This window comes from Micropterus dolomieu, linkage group LG20, assembly GCF_021292245.1.
Source record: "Micropterus dolomieu isolate WLL.071019.BEF.003 ecotype Adirondacks linkage group LG20, ASM2129224v1, whole genome shotgun sequence".
In the NCBI taxonomy this organism is placed as follows: domain Eukaryota; kingdom Metazoa; phylum Chordata; class Actinopteri; order Centrarchiformes; family Centrarchidae; genus Micropterus; species Micropterus dolomieu.
In genome coordinates this window covers 17,128,005-17,141,076 of record NC_060169.1, presented here as the reverse complement: position 1 = coordinate 17,141,076, position 13,072 = coordinate 17,128,005, and the positions used below count along the sequence as shown (strand labels likewise).

At 40.5% G+C, this 13,072-nt stretch overlaps 1 protein-coding gene across 18 annotated transcripts in view; it reads right to left on the bottom strand.

The window, feature by feature from the left end:
• Positions 1–12,660, bottom strand: part of sox6 (SRY-box transcription factor 6) — a 134,334-nt gene extending 121,674 nt beyond the window's left edge. For 14 of the 18 annotated variants that reach the window (XM_046032710.1, XM_046032705.1, XM_046032706.1 and 11 more), the window contains exon 1: positions 10,490–10,650. The gene's annotated coding sequence lies outside the window, so the exon portion shown is untranslated. Of the gene's footprint in view, positions 1–9,758; positions 9,892–10,489; positions 10,651–12,317 lie in introns of those variants that run through there. The other 4 variants (XM_046032707.1, XM_046032702.1, XM_046032704.1 and 1 more) reach the window with 3 other exon arrangements.
• Between the last annotated feature and the right edge of the window lie 412 nt (positions 12,661–13,072).

The window sequence follows — 13,072 nt, the reverse complement described above, 5'->3', positions numbered from 1 at the left end:
AAAATAATCCAAAATTTACTGGTTCGCATATCCAGCAATAACAACTGACATCACAACCTGTACCATATATCCCATGTTTCTGGGCACATTTTAGATTTAGTGGAGAATGAGGGGGGTAAGAAAAACATCGTCAAGCAGTTATTATATTCCCATCATGTCCTGGGAGCCCATTACAGCATGGCATAAGCAACGGTAAAACTGAGAAACTCAGCAGGCTGAGGCTACAGGCAGAGGGCTGGGGAGCACTTAGACTCACAGTACAAACCTACTGCACACTGTTAGCTGCTGGAGAAAGAAGTAGTTCAAACAAACACTTTGCACCTACAGATTATGTGTATTTAAATTCTGGTAGTCATTAAGGTTATTTTTTTCCCCTTGAAGTGTTTAGTTGGCTTCTGTGTGCTACCATTAGTGTTAGGCCATGCACCTTAAAGTGTCTTTGCAGAACTTATAAAAAAGAAGAGCAGAAGAAAGAGGCTCTTTAGTGTGGCTTTTCAGACAATAGTAACATCAGGTTGGTGCTAACTGTGCTGAAAGCACGACAGGTGGGTCACATGAAAGATCACTGTGTTTTTCTCACTTGCCCAACACATGTTTCTTATTATTCTATAAGAAAAACTGACATTGCTCCAAGCAAAAGAGAGAAGGCCCTCCATGGCCACTTCCACTCACCGCAAACTACTTTTCAACTGTATCTTACATTACATGTGAGTATACATTTTGAAATCGAGTATGCTTTGAACATTCCATTGGGACAAAATGAAAATGTAGATAGATTAAATTGCGTGTCCAAACATGCAATAAGTGCTGCAAAGTAAGTATGATCTGTGTAACAAAAGAAAAGAAAAAGATTTTTTTTTCTCTAAATTTAACAGATTTCAATTGAATGGGTCAAGCAGACATTTAAATAAAACTGGCAGACTGGTTCCCACAGCCTTAAGAAATGTTAAAATGTATACTGAATAAAACATAAATAAATGTGCTGAAATACCTTCCAACCAGCTAAAAAAAAAAGCAGCTGTACCATTTCAATTTTTAAATGGCAAAATTAAATTGTGTGTGTGTGTGTGTTTTGAGTGTGTGTGCATGTACATGTGCTTGTGTCTGTGCATGTATGTGTCCATATATCCACGTGTGTGCATGCCTGCTCTCCACAACAGGCCCCTAAACGTGGTTTTGGGCAGACTGTGGCCTAACAGTAAAATGTTGAAATTGGAAAAAATATTACTCTTCTTTCTCTTGAATAGCCGAGAGATAAGCACCCTTTAGCAATGAAGCCAGTGGAGTTTAAGCTTATTATGAATACCTCTCAGAGCGCAGAAGCATGTACTGTAGAAATCAAAGGGAGTAATAGGCAGGTAAGCCTGTGTCATTTTAAGGAGGAAGTCAGTTGTGAAATTGTAAAATCGCAAGGCCCTGCTGACAATCTCCTGCCCTCAGAACACTCCCATAAATGATTTCTAATGGCAGTGGCTATCACATATCTGAAAAAGTCAGAAGTTTGTGAGGCGAAAAGAATGAAACTCCAATGCTAACCTCTCCATTGATGGAGACTAATAATAATAAGACCATTTATCTCTTTGATTAAACAGCACCTACTCTGAAGTTCACAAGAATGTGTGATTCTTTGCAAGGGCCCTAAGCTTCCCGAAGCAGACCTGGCTTTACAGAACATTCCTCATGGTTTCATGTTCAATTGGCTGTGAAAGTACACAGCATAACTCCTACATGCCGGGCTGAAACCATCAAAAAAAAAAATACAACAAAATGAGGTCATCCTCCTTTTTTTAATAATGAAGAGCTGCTCCTTAAGTTCCATTATTTCTACATGAAGAAAGTTCACGTATAGTCACAAAAAACATCAGCTGTAGGGTCATAGTAGCATGGTCGTTTGTGCATTTTCTGCCTAATAGCTTAAGTTGTAAAGCTCCTCTGCTGTAAAGATCATAACACTACTGCTCCGAGGTAGCCCAGACTCTGTAGTCCTTGCGTGCTCTACAAAAACATACACACACACACACACACACACACAAAACACATACAGGCTAATACATACTGTGCTTTTTCTCCTCTGAATATTCATCCATGTTTCCACATCATCTGCAGGTCTCCTAATCACAGTCACTTCCCCTTTAATCACAGGGCTCTAATTAGGTCCTAATAAACCATTTTGCCATCCTCTTGGAGCGCCTCTGTGTCACTCACACATCAAACCAAGAAATACTATATTAAGGGGCTGTCAACCTCAAAGCAAAGCTCCTTCAGCAGCAGTGATACAGATACTGCAGGCACACCCTCTTACACTAATTGAAATTATCGAAAGCTCCGCTTACATGTGACACTTGGCCATGTCTGAAACCATGGCCTGAAGTACAGCAGTCAAAAGCATGACGGTTGTGCCAGCACTGAGGCTCTACTGGATTCTCTGATGTCGGGTAATTGTTTAAACCTGAGTGGATATGGCACAAGGCCTCATGCTCTCTGTTCTGCCAAGAGAGGGAAAAATGTTCTCACTAGCACTTTTCTCCTCTGTTTCTTCTATTCTAATTCAGTCCAGCATGAGCTTCAGAGAAAGCCTCAATGATTCCATGTTCGTCTTGAAGAACCAGTGTTGGGGATGATGATGATCACTGACCACAAGTTGATAATGATGACTGTTTAATTAGAAGCCTTTCTTTGGCCTGGCCACAACCCAAACTCCTCCACCCTGCAGATGGTAACCAATAAATTTAGCTTTGCTGAGGATGAGGAGGAACATTGTACCTCCCCAGTTTACCCTCAACACCACCCCTAACCAAGGACATAAAGCCTTTCTCCTTGCTAACTCAAAAAACGCAACCATAGCCCTGCTGCGTGTGCCTATGTGCGGGCAAGCATCTGACTGTAAAGTCCAACCATGTCTTCTACAGCCTATGTTCATATGCATCTAATTTGCAATTGGTAATATGTTTTCAAGGAAAGGTAAGGCCATCAGATTACATATTTTATTTTTATTCCATCTTTTTGGGAGACTTTTCAGTTTTTTTATTAACATAATACCTTAATATAGAACATTGCTGCAAAGTTTAATTGTAAATGTTTTTCTTTTTTTATCTAGAATATCAACTCCTTGCAACTAAAGCATAATTACATTTTATGGTTATGTTTAGGCAACTCAAAGCACTTGGTGGGAGTTAGGGAAACACTGTGGTCATGGTCAGTACATTATGGTTACGGTTGGGAAACTAAAACACTTCGTTAAGGTTGGCAGCAACATCACGACCATGGTAAATATTTTTTTAAAAGTCAACTGTGATGGGATTCAAACCCCAGTATCCAGCTTAGATGTTATGTGCCTGGCCATCAACCCCGACCTCCTCCTCCCGATGACTTTACACTGCGGTATAAGAATGTATCTGTGCGAACAAGCTTTGACAGCGAACGTAAATCGCTATTGCAAATTAGTTGCATATGAACATAATATGTAGGAGAGAGGGCTTTTATGTTACTGGTATATATTTGTATGTTGTCTGCAGGGGCATTTATTGTGGTCATAAAATATTTCAGCAAAAGCAAAAGATGCATCTTTTCAAAAATCTGAACATTTTTGGTCTTTAATACTTGTTCGATGACGTTCCACTCTCCTCAGCAAAGTTTTAGTAGGTTTTACAGACTGTCCTGTTTAGTGGAAAAAAGAAAGTGTTACTGTTCTTCAGACAGGACAACCCCTCCCATCTTCCTTTGGTCCCCCTCAGCCCAGTCCTCACCCACCTCCTGTCAATCATCCTCCCTTGGACAAGCCTCCTCCCGTACTGCCTGGCAGAAACAACACTGTGTGTGTGTGTGTGTGTGTGTGTGTGTGTGTGTGTGTGTGTGTGTGTGTGTGTGTGTGTGTGTGTTTATTGTATGTGGGCGGGTGGCGTGTGCCAGAGTGGCTATCCCCTCAGATTGTCAAAGAGGCTTATGGGAAATTTACTGCAAGGGCCAAACCACAGGCTTTCTCTATCATTTCAGCAGATTTCTCTTTTTTAGTTCCATTCAAGAAAGCGATTATCACAGAAGGCACTTTCTTTATTCTTTGAGCTCTGAGTCGGGCTTTCCTCGCTTTCCTCGCTGTAGCTACTCTTTGCTTATAAAATGTGCAGTTGAGCCAATCAGGCATTTCTTAAGTGTCACTTTAGACTGGGCAAAATGTTCCCACTGCCTTCAACAGTTGTTTCTACAGCATGTGTGTTAATTCATGGACACTCAAAGAACGAGCAGATGACTGTTAATTAAAATTAGGTTTTTTTTAAGTTGAGAGTTAAAATTTTCCAACATTACTGTCTCTTTTATGGTTATAATATGGTACAAGTAGGCAGAGTGATAACATTCCTTCTCACCATGTACCAGCACTGGTGAGTGTAGGAAATGTGCCATTTGAAAACAAATGAAAGGGAAAAAGTCACATCGCTGCAATTACAGCATATATTCCCACCCAACAGGAATTCTCAACCACCTTGACAATACAAGATTTCCCCCTTGAAAACTTCCCTATGTGCAAGTCAGGAGAAAAATCTGTTTCTTAGACTAAAGGAGACAAAGTTTGATCTGCTTATACATATCAGAAGGGTCTGACGCAACACAAACACTAACATCATTATCAGAGTCTTCAGTCTCAGAAAATCTGCTCTTAGTCCATCTTTTCACCAACAGGGTCTAAACACCTCCTTTTACAGAGACAGAGAGAGAAATCGAGAGAGAGCGAGAAAGCGCTTGTGGTCTGGTCTGCCGAAGCCATTTTCTCATAATGCACATGGGCAAAGCCTTGTAACACATCCAAGTCAGTGTAAAAAGAAATTATTCAGAAAGGAAACAAAAGACCTGGGCAGGGAGAGATGCTATGGTTAACTTCATCAAAACTTTAGCCACAAGACCATTTCCATCTATTCCCCCACCCTCCCTCTTTGTCACTTTGATTTATTTTTGGCATCATACATTAGCATTTTCCAAAGGAAAAACTGTTGGGAATCTGATTTCTGGCTCAATACGTCCTTTCTTTTCCATAACTTTCTCGCCTGTTTTAGATGTCACAGTAGCTGCTCCATGATGCAAGTGGTTGATCAGCATTTGTTTCCATCCAAGAGGGCTGACACACACTATCTGGAGGACTTGACATTCAGCAGCAGCAAAGACAAAGATTTGAGGCATGTGTTCAAAACTGTAATGAAATCAACAGTTTTCAGTCAGGTTTTAATCCATATTTCAAATTATTGTAAATATGCAAGTGATGGTGTCACCTGTAATTACATAATGTAGGTTTTCTTATAGTCAAGTTTTTGGTATCGTATTTATATTCATACTGGAAAAATAAATCTGGACCAGCCTTCAGCATCATTATGGTAAAACTGCTCATCACGGCCATGTTACTTCAGTGCATGCTAAATAAGACAACACACAATCATGTGTTCAAATAAATATCCATCTAGAGTGTGTGCACACATCCACAAATACACACGATGTACGAGCACACACAAATACGCACACAAAAACTATTTGCCAACAAAACAGCTCCCAGCATCCTAAAGGCTGGACCACAGAGTAAAGAAGCCAGATTGGCAGGTTTAGTCACAACTATGTAGCATATTTTACATCTCATGTCAGATCAAGCTGGCAGATACCTAGCCGGCTTTCACCCTACACCAACTGGATAATGTCTAAAAGCTTTTACAGATAGTGGAGACCTGTGTAACTTGGATCAAAAATAACTACTGCTGTCTAAGACTATGGAGTATATAAACTTTTACGAAGCTGGATCAGTTATATTTTCAATCACAAAGGGTAAATGATTACAACCTTGCAAATCATCTGCAACCCTAAATGTTGAAATAATTACTGTGTGATTATTTTTTTTTTTTTACTGCAAAAGGGGTTATTGATAACAAATGAGATACTTAAATATGGTATGTGCTCCATACCATAATTGCGCTCTCCCTTAGCAGAGGGGTTTTAAGGCCTTCTTTAAAAAAAATTTTATTATTATTATTATTATTATTTTTATTATTTTTTTCCATTAAATCTCTCAGTGTCACAACTGCCCATGTTTGGCTCAAGTGATGTTTTCAAAGAGTCCTTTAACGTTTCCTCCATGGCAGTGGCTTGCCCATGGGAAGACCTGATCCAAACACAATGGTGTGGATCACAAGGAAAAGGCTTGTTGTGACGCTTTTGTGTGTGAGCAGCGCAAAAGCCCACTAATCTCTTTTCCCTTGTTCACTCACAAGACATAATCTCAGGTCTTCAGAGCTTCTCCAATTCTAGTAGGACAGAAATCACTCGGGGCAAAAGATCACAGCTTCTTCTTCTGTCTTTTTTAAAATAATCCCAGCATTGTGCAGCAAGGTCACGCATACATACATATATAGACCGTATATCTATGAAAAGTTGATAGATTGATTAATAAGAATAAGTTCTCTGTGACGTAAGTTGAAGGTTTGTGTGACTGCAGTCAGTGAAAACCGTTACTGAGTCAAAGTGAGAAAAACAATAATTAATGCACGACACTCTCAAACTGTAGCTAACAAAATGGTTGCCACAAAAGAAATGGCTTTGGATTCAAATGTCTGCAAATGAACATGGACCGACATGAGTGTTTGTTTAAAATTCAGTTTCAACCACCTGCACTCTTTTCACACAAACTGACATTTCTCAGCCTTGGTCCATATGGTGCAAGTGTGTGCGTGTGTATTTGTGTGTGTGTGTGTGTGTGTGTGTGTGTGTGTGTGTGTGTGTGTGTGTGCACGCATATGTGTACTCATGCCTGTGTGAGGAAGAGAGAAAATGTGTGTATGTATATGTGTGCACGTGTACACATATGCAGGGACTCCAAAATCCACCACATTTTAATTACTGCCCGGCTGCACTGTGTGCCTCTTTGATATGGAAATAAAGGCATCCATCTTCACACAGCCACTGTACAAATCTTCATCTGATTCATAAAAAACAATGAGCCCGAGTAATTCCTTCACCTGATTATAGTCCCAGACCTATGTCAGAAACACGCAGCCACCAAGGCCCTTCCAATTAATTCTACATATTAATGTGTGATTATTTTTTTTTAAAATCAACAGAGGCTACTTACCATAGCCTAGACTGTTGCATTTTGAAGTCAAAGTTAATTACGCAGAACTATGCTATGGACTAAAAGAAAATGTCCAATTATTTTGAGAAAAACATTTTCGGTGGGAGAGTGAATGATACAGATCAAAATGGGCCACTTAGGTTACTTGTGCAATTAAGTTCCTGTGAAGATGCACTTTTTTTTCATCTGTAATCCTTTAATGTCAGCAATACTGTTCACTTACAGCAGCCAGAGGGATACACAGATCTAATAGAGCAGAAAAAACTGACCCTGCCCTTGTGGATGTTCAGTAAGTGTTGGCGAACATAGGTGCTATTTGTTTCTGAATAAATAATAACATGTACTCAAGTTTAATCTTTGACATTGCAGGAACATGTGTTCAAAGAATAACATGTTTTTAAAAAGTCTGATTTAAAAGATAATCAGATTGTGGTAAATTAAAAGCCAAAGCTGGATGAAATTCAAAATGTAAAAGCTTGAGATTCTTTTTCAAACAGCTGGTATATTACATTGGTGTATCAAACTGTCTCCCACTAATCTGTCTGGCTCCACTTTCTCATAGCTTTTCAGTGAAGACTGTGACTCTGTGGAGGTGATACCCCATTGTCTGCTCTTGACTCAGTTGACCACTGATTTCATCAGCGTTTCTCCTTTACGAAAAGTGACAATGGTGCAGACTGACAGACAATCTCCTCCTGTACGAGCACAAATCCACTTCATCCAAATCTGCGCCGTACTTACTCTCGTTAAGCCATGGACCATACGTCAAAAACCCGCTCTACCCTACAAAATGCTGCTCTGGTGTATGGAGGATGGCGAGTCCTCTGTGACTGCACGCATGCATTCATTATACATAATACTGTGCAACGCTAATCACATTGTCCCGTGAAATAAAATGGAGCATCATGACAAAAGTGACATGTTACTGACTTGTCAGGAACTTCTTGTTGAAAGGGACAAATTACAAAGAAAAACCGCTATGGCATATTCCCATCAGTTTTGATCATTGTTGAAATATTCCACAGCAAATTAGATAACACTTAGATAGACAGATGTCACAGCATCTGCTGCCCCCCTCCTCCACCTTTACCAGGCCTGCTGTTGTTTACCTCTTCGCATCTTGTTTATCATCAGGTCTCAGCCGCTCCCTCCAATACCACAAAGAGAGGGAGACTAGTACCTGCGCACCCCCCCTCACCCCACCCTCTTTCTACAGCTTCGCTCTCCCTGCCCGCATCCCAGCAGCGTCCTGTCACTTGGAATAAAATAGCTGTCTTTCTGCAAAACACAGTATATAAGGAAAGACAACGCAGTATGTAAGGTCTCAGTTCAGTTATGCGGTCTAAATGACATCTGGTCGAGAGAGACAGTTGCTTTTTGGATTTTGACGTTTCAAATCAAAATCAACAGTAGTGTTTATCTGTGTAAAGAGTGAAGACATTCTCTGCAAAATATCTGGGAGAGGGAAAGTATCACTCATGCATGCACACATGCCAAGGTGTACAGGGGCTCTTTCTCTCTATCTCTCTCTCTCACACACACACACACACACACACACACACACACACACACAATATAACAATGACAGTTTTACAAGAACGTAAAATTGTAAGATACGAAGAGACCGATGCTGCCTCTTCAGAACTCTGGAATGATCTACATACAGTATTGTACACATTTTTAATGCTGTTTGTAACATTGCTCTATCTACAAATGACAACACATCACTATTATTTATGATCCCATTGCAGGATTATGTCAATATAAGAATTCCCCCCCCCCTTCTCCGACTGTGAAATCTGCTTATCTTTAGTTGGAATTGGTTGTAATTCTGTAAGAATTCTGTTTGGCAGGGAAACATGCTCCGGGTAAAACTGTTAATTAGCAGATGAGCAAGGCCATAAAATGAAACCTACACAAACCGGCACTTTCATTTTGCGCAACTGTGTGGTGTAAAGATAGATAATATTTGATTTTTTAGCAGGGAAAATGATGAAACACTTTACAACAACTAGCATGGATCTGCGAGCTCTACACTGATGAAGGGAGTTTGGTATTTGTTCTTTTGACTACAGTCACAGTTTGTAATAAAATTCCCAGTAAACAACATCTGCTGTTAACTTGAAATGATCAGATTCACCTTCTGTGTCCAGAGCATCAACCAAAAGCATGATAATATATCACTGTGCTCATATACAAGGCAAGATGTAGAAAGAAAAGTCAAACAATATCACATAAAGCACATTTCTTTCTGAATACCTCCCACCCTCTTCCCCTCCCTCCTTCTCTTCCTCTGCCTCCTGCCTTTTCTTTGATCTGTCTAATTGCTGGCACAAGAGCTTAGTTTAAAAGGAAGTCCACCTTTAGATGATGAGAACAGTTAAAAGTAGAGCTACATGTAAATTTTGTTGGTGGCACTTGGTCTAAACAAATTTTAAGATGGGCTCACATATAGCATTCATCTTCCTCTCAATAAAACAAATAATAATAAAAGGCTCTAAACGCCATGTATAATAATGAGAAAAATTATACTCAGCAGCAAAGTTGCTCTTGCAACATGGGAGACATTGGACTCGGACAGAGTGCAGGATATGTTTAGACAAGCCAGGTGGCTTCCCCCTTCATGCCAAAATGAAAGTCCTAAAATCTTTGAACTTACTGGCACATCAGCGTCAGCGAGTCAATATCTTATGCTGAGTCCAGGTGGGAAATGATGCTGCCTTTCTCAGTCTTGCAAAAAAATAAAAAATAAATACAGCTCGGGTCAGTCTGAGATCCACCCGCACCCAGTCCTTGAAAATAAAGGAAATGCGCAAGGCCAGTAAGTTTGAAATTTGATAAATGTGATATTATTACCCTGTAGTTTTGTTAAGTATCACGTACCAACAAATTGCCAGTCTTTTTGTTTTTAATTAATGTTTAAATCAGCTACAATTACTGCGAAATAAAAGCACATCTGTCCCGGGCAGTAATGGTAAAAAAGCAGAAATGATGTGATCACATCGCCAAGATTATACACACACTTAACATTCTCCAATTATTATTAAAATGCACATTTAAGTTGTATGTAACAACTGCAGAGAAGTGTATACAGGAAGAAGGTGATTAATTAAGATGGTAGTTTCTCTGCGCAAAAAATAAGTGAGAGATGTTAAATAAGAGCCATGTGCAGTTCTGTGGTATCAAAGGGGACTGTAATGCCGCTTTTCACTCTTTTCTTTCTCGCTCTTTTCGTGAGCGACACGCTGAGCTGCACAACACGTCAGAGACAAACTCTTATAGAGACAGAGCCGAGTGTCCCTGTATAGCAATCAAGACAATGTGCTGAATGGGCAGTCTAATTATAAATGTGCCATTGAGACTTGCATTTGGTCTCCAGGACCGCCTTACCTTATGAGGAAACCTGCGTTCAGAGCTACACTAGGAGCCACTGTTCAATACAAAATACCACAAGGATAAAAACTTCGCTCCGACAAGAGCAGATTATTGTTTCTCCTTTCCACTCTGGATAATGTATTATTGTTTGAGGAGTTTTTAGGGGTGGGGTAGGTGGCAAGGGACACATGAAAGACAATTGTGTTTTCATTAATTAGCCACAGGTGTGTTATTTGTGTGGTCAGACAGACGTGCTCACGGTGTTGAATAAATAGAAGAAAGACACAACTGAACAATTCATTTTTTAAAGTTAATTCCCTTAAAAATATATTAATATCACATCATAGCTCCCACAGTCGTCTTAGAAGGCAGTTTTTTGTACACAGGGAGTGTGTCTGATTTTGGAAAACATCTAAAAATGAAGGGGCCATCTCCGCGCAACACACTCTGCCAATACCATGCTCAATCAGTGACATTTCACTTTCATTTATGAAAAACCTGGAAAATTATTTATTAAATTTGTGCAACACAAATATTTCCCAGTGGACAGTGTATCAATGAAATTTAAGTGCTTTCCCAACACCCCAAAAAAGTTTATTTTAAAAATATCTAAACAATTATTAATTCTATTTAAAGGCCAGATTATTCATTTTCTCAATTGTCTTACAGCAACAACTGGACAAATGCAATAAAACAATGAATCATATTTAAGCACATTTGCACTTTTTTTTTTCTTTTACAAGAATCTGTTCAGTCCGGGAGCGCCGAGCTTCAGAGACTTCGGCTTAAATGGAAAACTGTCTGTTCAAGTGCATCTCCTCTAAATGGACAAGCCTTGCGATTGTTGAATTTAATTTATGGCTTACGCATTCTTTAGAGGTCGATTCCCCTGACCTCCCGAGAAAGTTAAGGAAGAGCAAATTCCCAGGCTACACGGCGGCCGCAGACACTGTGTGTTTCTAACATTTAAAAACAAAAAATCAAAAGACAGATAACAAAAATCTACTGGTGAGAGGCCGTTTGGGGGGGTCAAAGAGCCCTGGAATGTATGAAGGTATAATGAGACATGAGCGAAAGCTTCAAATAAACTTGTCCACCTCACAGGCAGAGGGAGAAAACCTACCAGGGCGCACGTCGTTGTCAATGAATAGTACCGCTTTGTGGACAGAAGTGAAACTGCCACCAGCAGAAGAAAGTTAAGGGACATGTAAACACAAACACCAAAGCGCTGTCAAACTTTAAAGATTTAAAAGTTTAGTAAGAATCACCACTAATTTGTGATGCTTGGTAAAAATGTTATCGGTGACAGCGGTCCTGGCTGGTCCGAACGCTGCAGTTTACCCTGTGCAGCCTGTGTTCCGCTCGCGCGGCTTCACGCTGCTGAAATAAACAAAGAAAACAAAGATGATTTCAGACCTTTTACCCGGTGGTTATGGTTGTTTCCGAGTTTAGTTCTGATTAAGTTAGATGCTGATTTTTTTTTTGTTGTTGTTGCGCGGATTGGCCGATTCTGGTGTGATCCCGAGCGCCTCCGAGCCAGCAACCAACGCGCCACTCTCGTCTCGCGTGCACTCCGCTTGTTTTGGCGAAAGCGATGCATCAAATGATCGCAATAATCAAAGTTTGACAGTCATCCTGCCCGCCACAAAACATGCGGACCCGTGTAAGCGTAACACACAAAACAACTTTCTAAAAAGGTTTTAAAGAGGCAAGACGTGCTGCACTGTGCCGGAACAAGTCACTGGCAAGCGCGTTCGACTTTTAGGAATCAGCAATAAAACACAAGCTGAACATTATCAGGACAACATAGAGCGTGTTGAAAAGTACAGCAAATGTTGATTACCTTGATGATCTGAGCCGTGGTGAAGATATGTTCGCTGTCCTTTCCCGTGCGCAAAGACAACTAGACTAAGCTATAGAAAATGATCACTGAGCTATCTGTTGAGCGAAAACTTAAGTCTGCTCACACGGGGCCATATGAGGGGATCCCGTAGGCTATACTCTGTGAAGTTCAGCTGTCCAAAACTACAAGTACCTTTTGTTGTTCGCCTATCTGTTCCTTATCTCTCTCTCTCTCTCTCTCTCTCTCTCTCGCTCACTCCCTCACACACACTCAGACAAGAGAAGACGACGGGTAGAGCTGCTGTCAATCTTGGCAATCAATGCGCGCAGCCATGTCGCAAGTATTCAAAGCATTTCCCGTCGTGCAACATCAGAAAGTGAGTGGCCAGGGCATTGATCTGAGGAAGGCAAAGAGGCAGGACTCCCCCCCTCCTCCTCCCGGACAAGAGATGCGAGAGAGAGAGAGAAAGAGAGAGAGAGAGGGAGGGAGAGAGAGGGAGATGTGTGGTGAAAAGTAGAGACAGGGAGGACGGTTGTAACTGCCCGCGGTATAGTCAGTTTAATAAACTTAACTTAGATGAACATCAGCGACTACAAAGTTAAGGATGACTTGTTGACTTTTTGCCCACCAGGGACACTACCCTTCTCCTTTTAGTGAAATAGGGACACTTTTTAAAATGTTGTTTGTTAGAAGACAAATAACGCACTGGCCTCTCCGACTTCAGTGAAAGTGTTTCAAAATCACAGTTTCTTGAG